Consider the following 14215-nt stretch of genomic DNA (forward strand, 5'->3'; position numbering starts at 1 on the left):
TTATCGCCAACTAATTGTTTTATTTCACTTGTCCGTGCTAATGTATGTTTCATCGCCTGTCGCAAGCGAAATCAACCCGCGTAGAGTTTTAGTGGCCAGCTCGCGAGAAATAGAAATAGCATAAAGTAATCCATTACAAGCAATTTATTTGTTGTCACTTTCAGTTTGGAAACGGTTCATTTCCTAATTGAAGGACCACGTGTTGTGAGCTGGTTACTGAACGTCCCGTGTCAGTAGTTATGAATGAACATATTCATATGATTTAACAACTTGTCGCATGTGCATAGAGATGTGCCAAGTGCGCGTAACCTATGTATATCAAAAGATAATGCGATGTTTTAGTCTACATAATGGTACGAATGCACGTGTTGTGTTCATTATAATTATGTTTTTTTTTTTTATATATACTTGTAGTCAGCATATGCTAATAATCATATGAAGGTTATTATCATTTTTTTTTATAATAGCTAAAGATATTTATTTACAATCATATTTTATGAAGAAAAAGCAGGCGCGTGTCCGCCCTTCCCTCTCTCTGGTCAAGAGAATTTCAACACACGAAATTCCAGCACAAGTGCCTGAAAAAATAAATAAAAATAATAGTTGCGTATTTTGTTGCGGCTTGGGTTTTTTTATTTATTAAGTGTGATGTAGTATTGTGGAGTGCGATGTTGTGGGAAGAAGTGAAATGTAGTATTGTGGAGTGTGATATTGTGGAAAGAAGTGAAATATAGTATTGTGGAGTGTAATATTGTGGAAAGAAATGAAATGTAGTATTGTCGAGTGCGATATTGTGGGAAGAAGTGAAATGTAGTATTGTGGAGTGTGATATTGTGGAAAGAAGTGAAATATAGTATTGTGGAGTGTGATATTGTGGAAAGAAGCGAAATGTAGTATTGTGGAGTGTGATATTGTGGGAAGAAGCGGGATGTAGTATTGTGGAGTGCGACGTTGTGGGAAGAAGCGGGGTGTAGTATTGTGGAGTGCGATATTGTGGGAAGAAGTGAAATGTAGTATTGTGGAGTGTGATATATTGTGGAGTGCGATATTGTGGGAAGAAGCGGGATGTAGTATTGTGGAGTGCGATATTGTGGGAAAAAATGAAATGTAGTAGTGTGTAGTGTGATATTGTGGAAAGAAGTGAAATGTAGTATTGTGGAGTGTGATATTGTGGAAAGACGTAAAATGTAGTATTGTGGAGTGTGATATTGTGGAAAGAAGTAAAATGTAGTATTGTGGAGTGTGATATTGTGGAAAGAGGAGTAGACCAAGCGGGATTGTGGAGTGCGAGTGAAATGTAGTATTGTGGAGTGCGATGTTGTGGGAAGAGGCGGGGTTTAGTATTGTGGAGTGAGGGAGTGAGACCAAGCGGGATGTAGTATTGTGGAGTGCGATATTGTGGGAAGAAGCGGGGTTTAGTATTGTGGAGTGAGGGAGTGAGACCAAGCGGGATGTAGTATTGTGAAGTGCGATATTGTGGGAAGAAGCGGGGTTTAGTATTGTGGAGTGAGGGAGTGAGACCAAGCGGGATGTAGTATTGTGGAGTGCGATATTGTGGGAAGAAGCGGGGTTTAGTATTGTGGAGTGAGGGAGTGAGACCAAGCGGGATGTAGTATTGTGGAGTGCGATATTGAGGGAAGAAGCGGGATGTAGTATTGTGGAGTCCGATATTGTGGCAAGAAGCGGGGTTTAGTATTGTGGAGTGAGGGAGTGAGACCAAGCGGGATGTAGTATTGTGGAGTGCGATATTGTGGGAAGACGCGGGATGTAGTATTGTGGAGTGCGATGTTGTGGGAAGAAGCGGGATGTAGTATTGTGGAGTGCGATATTGTGGGAAGAAGCGGGATGTAGTATTGTGGAGTGCGATGTTGTGGGAAGAGGCGGGGTTTAGTATTGTGGAGTGAGGGAGTGAGACCAAGCGGGATGTAGTATTGTGGAGTGCGATATTGTGGGAAGAAGCGGGGTTTAGTATTGTGGAGTGAGGGAGTGAGACCAAGCGGGATGTAGTATTGTGGAGTGCGATATTGTGGGAAGAAGCGGGATGTAGTATTGTGGAGTGCGATGTTGTGGGAAGAAGCGGGATGTAGTATTGTGGAGTCCGATATTGTGGGAAGAAGCGGGGTTTAGTATTATGGAGTGAGGGAGTGAGACCAAGCGGGATGTAGTATTGTGGAGTGCGATATTGTGGGAAGAAGCGGGATGTAGTATTGTGGAGTGCGATGTTGTGGGAAGAAGCGGGGTGTAGTATTGTGGAGTGCGATATTGTGGGAAGAAGCGGGGTTTAGTATTGTGGAGTGAGGGAGTGAGACCAAGCGGGATGTAGTATTGTGGAGTGCGATATTGTGGGAAGAAGCGGGGTTTAGTATTGTGGAGTGAGGGAGTGAGACCAAGCGGGATGTAATATTGTGGAGTGCGATATTGTGGGAAGAAGCGGGGTTTAGTATTGTGGAGTGAGGGAGTGAGACCAAGCGGGATGTAATATTGTGGAGTGCGGGATTGTGGGAAGAAGCGGGATGGGATGTAGTATTGTGGAGTGCGATGTTGTGGGAAGAGGCGGGGTTTAGTATTGTGGAGTGAGGGAGTGAGACCAAGCGGGATGTAGTATTGTGGAGTGGGATATTGTGGGAAGAAGCGGGGTTTAGTATTGTGGAGTGAGGGAGTGAGACCAAGCGGGATGTAGTATTGTGAAGTGCGATATTGTGGGAAGAAGCGGGGTTTAGTATTGTGGAGTGAGGGAGTGAGACCAAGCGGGATGTAGTATTGTGGAGTGGGATATTGTGGGAAGAAGCGGGGTTTAGTATTGTGGAGTGAGGGAGTGAGACCAAGCGGGATGTAGTATTGTGAAGTGCGATATTGTGGGAAGAAGCGGGGTTTAGTATTGTGGAGTGAGGGAGTGAGACCAAGCGGGATGTAGTATTGTGGAGTGCGATATTGTGGGAAGAAGCGGGATGTAGTATTGTGGAGTGCGATGTTGTGGGAAGAAGCGGGATGTAGTATTGTGGAGTGCGATATTGTGGGAAGAAGCGGGGTTTAGTATTGTGGAGTGAGGGAGTGAGACCAAGCGGGATGTAGTATTGTGGAGTGCGATATTGTGGGAAGAAGCGGGGTTTAGTATTGTGGAGTGAGGGAGTGAGACCAAGCGGGATGTAGTATTGTGGAGTGCGATGTTGTGAGAAGAAGCGGGATGTAGTATTGTGGAGTGCGATATTGTGGGAAGAAGCGGGGTTTAGTATTGTGGAGTGAGGGAGTGAGACCAAGCGGGATGTAGTATTGTGGAGTGCGATATTGTGGGAAGAAGCGGGGTTTAGTATTGTGGAGTGAGGGAGTGAGACCAAGCGGGATGTAATATTGTGGAGTGCGATATTGTGGGAAGAAGCGGGGTTTAGTATTGTGGAGTGCGATGTTGTGGGAAGAAGCGGGATGTAGTATTGTGGAGTGCGATGTTGTGGGAAGAAGCGGGGTTTAGTATTGTGGAGTGAGGGAGTGAGACCAAGCGGGATGTAGTATTGTGGAGTGCCATATTGTGGGAAGAAGCGGGGTTTAGTATTGTGGAGTGAGTGAGTGAGACCAAGCGGGATGTAGTATTGTGGAGTGCGATATTGTGGGAAGAAGCGGGGTTTAGTATTGTGGAGTGCGATGTTGTGGGAAGAAGCGGGATGTAGTATTGTGGAGAGCGATATTGTGGGAAGAGGCGGGGTTTAGTATTGTGGAGTGAGGGAGTGAGACCAAGCGGGATGTAGTATTGTGGAGTGCGATATTGTGGGAAGAGGCGGGGTTTAGTATTGTGGAGTGAGGGAGTGAGACCAAGCGGGATGTAGTATTGTGGAGTGCGATATTGTGGGAAGAAGCGGGGTGTAGTATTGTGGAGTGAGGGAGTGAGACCAAGCGGGATGTAGTATTGTGGTGTGCGATATTGTGGGAAGAGGCGGGGTTTAGTATTGTGGAGTGGGGGAGTGAGACCAAGCGGGATGTAGTATTGTGGAGTGGGGGAGTGAGACCAAGCGGGATGTAGTATTGTGGAGTGGGGGAGTGAGACCAAGCGGGATGGGATGTTGTGTTGTAGTAGGGCCTCCACGAACCCACAATATTGGACTCGAATACTCGAGGGTCAGACTCGATCCTGGCCAGAGTACCCGCCACTTTCTAGATGATAATGAGACTAAGGAATAATAAATGAATGAATGAATGAATGAATGAATGAATGTTTAACGACAACCCAGCACGAAAAAATACATCGGCTATTGGGTGTCAAACTATGGTAATGCAAATAAATAAAGTGATGATCAACATCAATATAAAAATTCAAGATTTAAACAAAAACAGGGTAAAGAACTGTGCAAAAACACAAATATCACAGATAGCTACTGAATTTTACTCAAAACTTCAATTTTGTGCTGTATTGGCCATTCTCAAAGAAAATGTTACACCCCTGCACCACGGTGAGGTTACAGCACGCGCAGGGGCTAAGGAATAAAGTAAACTAGCTGTATGATCTTAATTCCAGCGTTGCACATGGATGCCGAATCATGACATTGTATTACATTTCACACATTGGACTTTTGTTTCCACTACCTGTATCATAGCCCTATAATGTAACTGGAGACAAACATATGGCAAAATGTAATTAAATAAGTGTTCTTCCTTACACGGGTACTCGAGTCCTGTGAATGGACTCGAGTCTTGCTACACTCGGCCCGTGCCCAAGTACTCGAGTAGTCGTGGAGACCCTATGATGTAGTATGGTGTATTGCGATGTTGAGGATCGTATAGGACGTAGTGGGGTGAAGTGGGATATCATGATTTGAACTTGTAGGTAAGTAATGCAGTGGAGTGGGACACAGTGGGATGAAGTGCCATGCAGTTATAGCACAGTGGTACAACTTCCACTTAATCAAGGAAGGAAGAAATGTTTTATTTGATTACGCACTAAACACATTTTAATTTGGTTGTATGGCGTCTTATTAAAAGAGAGGAAACTCGTTTCCGCAATACAATGTGCTACACTGTTCGATTTTATGTGCAGCATCCCACAGACAGGATCGTACATATAACGGCAATTTTAACACCAGTTGCTGGAACGAGAAATAGTCCAATGGCTCCACCGACGGGGATCGATCCTAGACCGACCGCGCATCAGGCGAGCACTTTACCATTGGGCTATATCCCGCCAATTCAACTCAGGGAGCGATATGTCAGTGCACCTCAACGCACACATTAGTTATACCCATATTCCACGTTGCACGACTCGTGTATCAAAGACTGTGGTATGCGCTATCTTGCTAGTGCGAAAATCACGATACCGGTATAAAATACTGCAAGCTACTAATGAAGCATGTGGCGAAGCGGGTTTTTTCTCTCTCATTCTCCAAAATTATGTTACAATTGCCATGCTACACACGTCAGTCGCTGATTAAACAATGTGCTGGGGTGCACATACCCACCCATTCCTTCATTTTACACAACAACGGTCGCTGAGTCATTGCCAGTTCTCAAACCCAAAAAACTACTGGGTCAGCACTAACATGTAAAAGATATCCTTGAATAATTGATTTGCGGCCCAGTTGTAAACATACGTAACTAGCCCGAGGGCACTAGCCTCTTCAGGAGTAGGTTCCGAACTCATAATGTAAATTATTCACGGTGGCCGAACTGGAACTGGCGCGGATAACGTCTCACTGAACGTAACGCAACACGTGCTCCAGAGTAAACAGTTTCACTTCGATAATCAGCGTCAGCAATTGGGTCAAAATTAGTGTGGGCTGTTAGTAAATAAAGTGTTATTCTTGCTGAGTTAGAAACTTGGAACATAGCCCGTACAAGTTTCACTTGGGGGCGGCAGAAATAATGGGTTCAATTGAAATTACAAAATATAATGATGGAAGTGTCGATGGCATTTGGTCGGAAGCGCTATAATTTGAGAAAATAAAATTTTGAAGGTCATGTAGATCCACACTTCGTTTTTGAGGACACAACATTTGCGTAGGCAGGATTTTATGTTGGGGGCGACATATTGGGGGCACCCACTTTCTCTCCGCGACGTGTTATAGGTTGGACTATACCAATTCAAATCCCATAGGCGACCATGTTAACGTTTGTGTTTAAAAACACTATATGCAATATATCAACCAAACTGTGACCCATAAATATCTGTACTACAACCCCTACCTCAAAGTATTAACTGCAGAAAATGGTACCTTTCATGGCTCATTTTCGGTATAACCAGATGTTTCTGCAACACCCCTAGTTTCGCACAAAATTTTAGTACTTTTTTTTACAGGTACCCCATACATGTTCCAAGCACAAGGCTACTTGACACGGTGGTACTACATCAAATAAAATTGCATACATTTTTAGTCCAGATGAAACTAATTTTTTTTACAACCAACACACTCACATTTATAACCAATCACAGGACTTGTGGTGTTAACTTCTCTATCAAAAGTTCGGTACACCTCGAACTTCGACCCAGCCGGAAATTAATTGGTATAGTGCAACCTATAGGGCAATATGTAAATATAAAAAGTCGTGTAGGAAAGGTGGCCTGGCCAGTGCAACATGAAGAAACCTCACTCGCTTGATGTAAAAATAAGAGAAAAAAAGAGAAGCAAACCTAATAGTTGAACCTAGTAGTGTGTGTGTGTGGTTGTTGTTGTTGTTGTTGTGTGTGTGTGTGGTTGTTGTTGTTTTGTTGTTGTTGTTTGTGTGTTTTTTGTTTGTTTGTTGTTTGTCTTGTTTTTTTAGGATATGTTAGAAATAGAATAATACGTATCGCGTGCGTTAAATACCATTTATCTTACGACTCGTTGTTTAAAAACCAATCTAATTAAAATTAGCTCCACGATTACATGTGGATCTAACACCAGCCAGTTGGAGCTCATGTCCACCAATCAAAACCTTACTTGCAGAATCCTGCCAGTGATTTAAAAATAATTTGAAAACATTCCGAATTATCCTGAGGGTATACGACATGTTTCGTGTGAATTACGAATGCCTTAAAACATGTTTTATTTTATAAAATAAATAATTTGTAATGTAAAACTGAAGACTGATTTAGTTTGGGGGTTTTTAATAAATAAATAAATAATTTTTAATGTAAAATTGAAGACTGATAACCCACCCCGTACGTATTGGTATGGTTCGCTGTACTGCGGCCACTAAAATAGACTCGCCCGATATTTTTAGAATTTGTATGCTCCCAAATAACGTTATAAAAGGCGAAGTGTGATTGGTCAATATTTAAATTATTATTTACAGACGAAATGTTACCTGAACATTGGGGACTACGCAGTGTTGTTAGTTTTAAATCACTGGCAGGATTCTGCAAGTAAGGTTTTGATTGGTGGACATGAGCTCCAACTGGCTGGTGTTAGATCCACATGTAATAGTGGAGCTAATTTTAATTAGATTGTTTAAAAACGTATCAAACTCGCGTTCGCTATTAAAATACAGTTTAAAACAACTCGTTGTAAGATAAATGGTATCTAAGGGCCATTCATGTATTATTCTTTTTGGGAAAAATCTAAATAAAATTAACTACATTCTACATATAACTGGTACTGCACGACAGGCCATAATAGTGTTTTGATCACAAACTGCAGTGGTAGGATGCAACAAACCGTTTGCTCCACAGAACATTCCGGATGTAATAGACATTAATATATTACAAAATTCGTAGGAACGACATCTGGGTGGGGATAGGGGGACACAATCTTTACTGGGGGTCACAGGGGTGGGGGGGGGGAGGGGGCACAAGCTACATTCTAACCTTTATTTATATAGAGTAGGGGAAAAACACCGACCATTTTCGTCCTCGAATGGCAATCCCCCTGCACCCCACCGGTTCCTACGGGCCTGATTACGGCGAATTGTTATACATCTAGCATACGTACTGGCGTGCGGATGGACGGACGAAAATATCGATGGCTTGATTTTGTTGTTGTTGTTACCTAGTTTCTTTGTTACATCAGCCGAAGGTATTTATTGACCCACATTTATGAGGTCAAACTATCAGCTGTTTTATTGTTTCTCATTTCACATTCTACTGTGTCTTTGTTACATCTGACACACCACGGAGCTCAAATTTCAAAGATCTCGGCGAATACTGACCACGATTTTACTAATTAATTAAGGTGTCATTCAAGCAGTTAATTAACGACATCTGTTATGATTTTTATATGCTCTTAAAATAACGCCAGCTGTTTAAACACAGTTACATGTATTGTATCTTGCTCTCCTTTACAAAATGATAAAACGTTATAAAATCTTCTATAATTAGTCTTATGTTTTGTAAAGGATGGACAGAAAATTAAAGTTTGTTTTCTTTAACGACACAACTAGGGCTATTGGATATAGTCTTAGAGAGGAAACCCGCCACAGTTTTTCCATTCATAGCAAAGGATCTTTTACATGCACCATCCCATAAACAGGATAGCACATACCACGGCATTTGATGTACCAATTGTGTGGTCCACTGGCTGGAGCGGGGATCGAATGAAATAGATGTTTTGTTTAACGAAGCACTCAACACCTTTTAACTACGATAATACGGCGTTTGACAAATAGTAATTGACCACAGAAATAATCAGAGAGGAAACACACTGTTCCATTCCATTGGCTTTTTTTTTTCGTTACCAGCAAGGCATCATCCCACTTGTGGAACACTGGCTGGAAAGAGAAATTGCCCAATTAGTACATGGGCCAGATAGGGTTGGTGGTACAAATGGTGGTACCGAATGATATTTATACTATTAAACTATGGGCCGCCAACGTTTTCTTTTAAAAGGAAGGAAGGAAATGTTTTATTTAACGACGCACTCAACACATTTTATTTACGGTTATATGGCGTCAGACATATGGTTACGGTAAACATAGATACTGAGGGAGGAAACCCGATGTAGCCACTTCATGGGCTACTCTTTTCGATTAGCAGCAAGGGATATTTTATATGCACCACAGACAGAATAGTACATACCACGTCCTTTGTTACACCAGTTGACAACTTGTGGAGCACGAGAAATAGCCCAATGGGAGGTTGTCGTTTATTTTTTAGGGCTGGTGTCGAAATCTATTAATATCAAATCCTTTACTATCGACGGGAATAATCAGTTAACTGTTTGTACAAATATATTAAAAAAAGTGTGTCATTTGTGTATTGTACATGATACCTGTTTGTGAAAAACCACACCCAGCCTACTCGGACAATGGGTGTAATGGGTGGGCAAATTATCACCGACTTGAAGAGAAAGCCCGTGCGTCTTTTTAATTCTACCTGTCTGTTGAACTAATTCTGAAAACACTTGACATACAAAACACGCGTGACAAATACATTGGAGGTGTTGAATTCGCCATAAAAGATCAAACTACGGAAACACGTAGCGATATCCCTCAGTCAACCTGTCTGTCAGGACAATGCTTATCCTCGGAGTTCCCTCAACATTTCACGCCTTTTCACTTACCACTTGTCCAACAGTTCATTTTCACTGCCGCGGTTTTCGGTTTTTGTCTTTGTCACATAAGTAAGGTTTTGTCTTTGTAACAAGCAAGCCAACAAAGGGCTGTAATTTCTTTATTGAAGAGTGCCGCAAAGTGTTTTAACCCTCGTTATCGCAGCGCGGCGATATCTCTTTAGTATATCAGCAACAATAATTGAAAAGTATAATAAAAAGAAAGTGCGCAGGTGAGCCGGTGGTCAGTGGAGTGACAGTATATAAACGTGATGTAGCCTGCATTGTGGACACACAAAGATCGTTCCCTATCATTTCCAAGTATTCATTAAGTGTTTGTCAGTCAGAAAAATTACTGTGTGTTTTTTCATGGCCTTGGTTTACTGCCTCGAGGGTGTTGTAGGTAAGTACGGCAATGTATTTATTATTGGCTGACAACTTCTTAACGTGGTGTGATGTTTGAAAACTTTTTACACGTTAATCTAGGATAGATGTGACCTGTTCACACGGTCAGGCTATGGTCAGTAGAAACATGGGTATAAGACAATATTTATTCTTAAAGGCATTGACCCTGTTTATTATTGTAAAATATCTTCGGCTAATATAGCATTTTTTTTACTACTAGATTTCACATTACAATAGAATACAATATGTTGTGTAAATGTACTGATTTTGAAAATTTAACATGTTGCGTAAATGTATTGATTTTGACAAATTATACAACATGTGTAAATGTATCGATTTTGACAAATCTTACAACATGTGTAAATGTATTGATTTTGACAAATCTTACAACATGTTATGTAAATGTATCGATTTTGATAAATCTTACAACATGTGTAAATGTATTGATTTTGACAAATGTTACAACATGTTGTGTACATGTATTGATTTTGACAAATGTTACAACATGCTGTGTAAATGTATTGATTTTGACAAATCTTACAACATGTTGTGTACATGTATTGATTTTGACAAATGTTACAACATGCTGTGTAAATGTATTGATTTTGACAAATCTTACAACATGTTGTGTACATGTATTGATTTTGACAAATGTTACAACATGCTGTGTAAATGTATTGATTTTGACAAATCTTGTGTAAGTCTGATCGTCCTAGTGTTTTTGGTAGTTCCAAACACACTGGAGAACAAAATAAAGGCAAACATTAATTATTTTGTATTTAATTGATTTAAATATTATCAGTTTGAACCCCGGTAGATTTTATGTCTGTTAAAATGATCAAATGTCCTGTGAACATGTTAGGCTCATTTTGTCAGTCTATTTTCTGAATTAATTGTATCTTGATAAAATGTATTCATTAAAACATTCGTGTTTCTTTTGTTGTGTAGTATACATTTAATGCCAAACAGAAAAAGGTATACATGTACTTCTGAAAATAGGGTCAATGACTTTAACATTTCAATAATGTATTGGCATATATCTCGTTATATTGATGAACAGCCCTATGTTTATATTTTTGTGGGATGTTTCTATATCGTTTATAGCATCAATCACCCTTAATGGTACTCATAAATAAACAATTTCAATCCCATTCATTGCCTCAGAATTGGTATAACAAAGATCGTACTATCATATGTGCTGTTATGCCTGATTGAACGTACATATAGTACCTCTTGCTAATGTTCAGGGTAAGTGTATGTGGCGGCAGCGGTTTTTTTCTCTATTTAGATTGTGTCGAAATATATATATTTTGACACCAAAATAGCCGTAGTTTTAACAACGTGCCGTAAATGTGAAAATTCATAAAATAAATATTTTAATTAAAAGAAAAAACCCTCAAAATATAATGCTATATTCACTAAAATGGGCCTCGTAAAATTTCACAAATGTAGACATGCCTATCTTGAACAATCGCGTCTTTCCTTAAAAAAAGGTTTCCCAGTACAGTTTTTAAAACACTTCCATCAAGTGTAATTAATTCTCCTAAATTGTCCGCCTGTACGGTAAAATGAAAGCTATACATGTGGATACAACTGATGTTCTGTTTGAGTCACTGGTATGTATTTAAACACTTTAGTGATAGAGACAAGAGTTTGGCGTGTAAGTATTAAACTTACTCCTATACGTACTACAAAGCACTTGAGCGCACGCCGAGCTTTGTTTACGAGGTTACGCAGTACAGTGATAGTTAGTTCGTCACACGCCAGTACACTCAAACGTCAATAAAACGCATGCACCTAATCACCACAGCTGGTGATACAAAACACGTGGAACATACTAATAATTGTTATTTTCATCCTAGTTAATTGCTGCAAGTGTGACACAATCTAAACAACCAAACCCAAGTCTACAATATCGACAAGTGTCATCCGACCATTATCCTGGCCAAGTTAAGATATGGATAAGGTGCGCCCATTTATCCTATCCATGTATCCAACACGCCCCATCCTGCCCCACCCTCCCTAACCCGTCCCATCCAGTCCCACGCTTCCTACCCCGGTCCACCCCTCCCTACCCCGCCCCATCCCGCCCCACGTGGAGTGTGGTACCTGGTCCTGTTGCAGAACCCCTCCAAATGTCTGATGGTCCAGCTGATCTCCATTCATCATTCCATTATTTCTCGTTCCAACCAGGGCTTACAACTGGTGTGTTAAATGCCGCGATGGTATTGTCTTGTCAGCGGTGAAAATGTTTATAAAACACTCAAAAGGTTCCAATCAAAAATGAATAGTCTATAAAACGGCGTTTCTTCTTTTAACCTGTACGTGAAGTGTCTCAAGTATTGTTCGTTAAACACGTAATAACCGCTGTGAGGTTCGTTGGACAAGTACCTGTTTTCCTTTACTCGCCACAAAGAGCGACAGTCAGAAACAAAACTAACCAATGAACTATGGTTATCGTCAGAGGTGTTCACTTTTAAACAGTACTACATAATTGTGTAATTTGATGTAACAGTTTATATTTCAACTTCGAACTGAATCTGCCGTTTATAGAATTGTCCCTATATTGACACTCACTGATTTTAAAATGATCTTGATATTTCGAGTGTCTTCCAGCCCTTCCCTGTTTATATCTGACATAAAATACACACGACAGGACTAGAGGACACTCGAGCTATGATCTTGAGTGCAAAATATGTTATGACCTCGCTCTTGTGAAAAATGCGGATATGTTAGGAAGCTGAGACCGGGGAATGTCTGCCAAAATAAAACTTAATATATTCCGGTATATGTATCTTGGAAAACCTACTTCGGTAAAACAGATGAAACCTAAACCATAACACATCCTACCCACTTCGTGTTTGGTAAAATATATAACGGTGTAATTATTATTATGTGATGAGATGTTATAAACTTGTATTTTGTCAATATTTTCATATACTTACATTTTGTGACATCGAATAGCCGATGTGTATTTTTGTGCTGGAGTGTTGTTAAACATTCATTCTTGTGTTTTGTCAAACCTGGTAAAGCGGCCACCTCTATTAAACCGCCACAGGTCATGTTACACAAATCGACCTGCTAGCCGTTTTAAGAAACCATTTTTACTCACGTAATATAGTAGAGTGGAAAAGACCCTATTGTATATAATTAGTCCAGATGACACAGACTACAATAACACTAACACCATCCTAACACGGTCGTAAAATAGTCATTCAATACAAAAACAAATTAAAATGTCATTGTGAGCGGTAGTACAAAAGCTGGAGTCTTGTTGTATGTCTGAGTCGATACACTCAACAGGTAGAAGCTCCATTAAATATATAAAATACTTTTTTGTATCTTTTTTTTAAATAATGTTGAAAGTAGCATAATTACAAAAAATATTTATAACATTTTCGTGCGAAATGTAGATTATACTTTGAATTACATACCCACAAAATATTATCTCAAAATAATTCATGTACATTGTAAACGTGATATATAGGTATCAATTAAATTACGGGCGCTCTTTAATCTCGTGATCCTTTCCTTGAGGTGGTGAGGTATGTGTGTCTCAGTGACCTAGACAGCTATACCAGAACAGAACAGAACAGAACTTTATTCAACTCAGATCATCAAACGGTGATGCATTGAGGTAGGGTCACACATGTTGGATTGGTCAAGGGTAGAAAACAGTTTGTTTTGTTTAACAACTCCGCTAGAGCACATTGGATGTCAACCATTTGGTATTTCTGACTCGTAGTCATCAGAGGAAACCTGCTACATCTTTCCTAATGATATACCAGTCGTGGTGCACTGGCTGGAACGAGATATAGCCCAAATGGGCCCAACGACGGGGGTCAATCCCACACCGACCGCGCATCAAGCGAGCGCTTTACCACTGGGCTACTTCCCGCCCCGTGAAGGGTAGAGGCCAGACGAATATAGATCACTACGTAAGACAGTTGAGCTGTGTCAAACTATTTGTAGGGAGGCGTCTTACCGTAGCTCACAGCACATTCGCTCATATCACAGACGACAACGTTTAATTGACTGCTGTTTTATACATTTATTTTACTGCATTACCCCATAAGGGTTACCGACACAGTGACGTGTGAGGATGCAGTGTAATGGAAGACGATGGATATTATCTATATAGTTTGTATTTTTCGCCAATGATTCTCGAGGTGACCACTGTTTACGTCGAGTGGCAGTATACTACAATTATGATACTATTGACTTAATATATATATTGGATCGATTTACTTATATTTATTTCTTACAAATACTTGTTAAAATAACGAAACTGTGAGAATGCACCTGTAATATCTCATCAGTGATGTGGTTACTTTAAATAACTGACGAAATATTTTGTGATATTCTGG

Source organism: Gigantopelta aegis, chromosome 4, assembly GCF_016097555.1.
Source record: "Gigantopelta aegis isolate Gae_Host chromosome 4, Gae_host_genome, whole genome shotgun sequence".
Lineage (NCBI taxonomy): Eukaryota > Metazoa > Mollusca > Gastropoda > Neomphalida > Peltospiridae > Gigantopelta > Gigantopelta aegis.